The sequence below is a fragment of the Octopus bimaculoides genome, chromosome 5, assembly GCF_001194135.2.
Source record: "Octopus bimaculoides isolate UCB-OBI-ISO-001 chromosome 5, ASM119413v2, whole genome shotgun sequence".
Classification (NCBI taxonomy): Eukaryota; Metazoa; Mollusca; class Cephalopoda; order Octopoda; family Octopodidae; genus Octopus; species Octopus bimaculoides.
The window spans coordinates 102,023,203-102,024,773 of NC_068985.1; positions in this window are offsets into that span (position 1 = coordinate 102,023,203).

Consider the following 1,571-nt stretch of genomic DNA (forward strand, 5'->3'; position numbering starts at 1 on the left):
GTGTGTGTGTGTGTGTGTGTGTGTGTGTGTGAAATTTATATTTGTTACCGTGGAGAAAGAGACGTGCTACCATGATAAAATGAATGCAGATGGAATGGACGGTGGAATGAGGAAAAAGACCGAATGGAATACCAAGGAAGAATTAACGCAGATCGTGCTGATACGACATCATAAGGATGGAACTGAGGCCGTGTAGACCGATAAGGAAAGCGAGTAATAGGCATGTTTGAAGAAGTCTCGTTGACCGTTGTTCTGCCAGTACAGGAAGATATTAGACATGTAAAAAGAATAAAGTTACCTTCTCGCGTCATACCAACTCATAAGAGCTGGTTTCCATGGCATAAATATTTCCCCCACACTTGAACGGTATGCCGGTCCTTCGCAGGACTATTCATTTTTGCCAGATGAGCAGACTGGAGCAACGTGAAATGAAGTGTTTTGCTCAAGAACGCAACGCGTCTCTCGGTACAGGAATCGAAACCACTATCATACGATCGTGAGTCCAACACACTAACCACTAAACCACGTGCCTCCTGAAAGTGAAAGTACCTTCTCGTGTCATACCAGCTCATAAGGGCCCGTTCCATGGTTTCAATCTTAGAGTTGTATGTATGCATGTTTGTATGTATGTATATATAAATATATATATGTATATGTGTGTGTGTGTGTGTGTGTGTGTGTGTGTGTGTGTGTGTGTGTGTGTGTGTATGTGTGTGTGTGTGTGTGTGTGTATAGCTAAACCAAATATTTTATAAAATGTAATGATTCATATAATATTTATCCCAATAGAAATTGGTAGACATTCGCAATAGGAATTTTATTTTGTTTATTCTTCGAATCTTTTTGACGTTCTTATCTTTTAATACAGAAATGTAATTATATTTAAACAAGTAATTACAAGAGTAGTTAAAAAAATATAAATAGGTGCTCCTTTAATTCGCAATTAGTTAAAAAACAGGTCTTTGAATAAAATTAATCCAATTGCAAATATATGTATATATATATTTATGCAAAACAATGTTTCTCTCAAGCATTATTCCTCTTTTAAAAGGCCGAAGTTTTCTCGCATCCATACTATACCACTGAAGGCAGTGCTTCATTATGATTGTAGCGTAATGATTGAAGCCACTAACATAATAAATATACGAAGTGAAAGCGGATGAGAATGAAATAAGCGAGAGAGTTAATAGTAGAAAAAGTGAAAAATATGATATATGCTGAGCGCGCACGTGTGTATGTGTGAATGCGATTGTTGGGGAGCGTTCTTTGTGTATGTATGCGTGGAAGTGGAGAGAGTGTAGGAATATAGGTAGAAATAGCTAAGAGGCGGGAGTAATGCAGACAGTGTTAATCAGGTTAAGAACCTGATAAAGAGAAATAGGTGACTGAGACAGAGTAAAAGACACCAAGGTATCCCTTCTTATCTATCTATCTATCTATCTATCTATCTATCTATCTATCTATCTATCTAATTAGCTAGCTATCTCTCTCTCTCTCTCTATCTATATATCTATCTATCTATCTATCTATCTATCTATCTATCTATCTATCTATCTATCTATTTATCTATC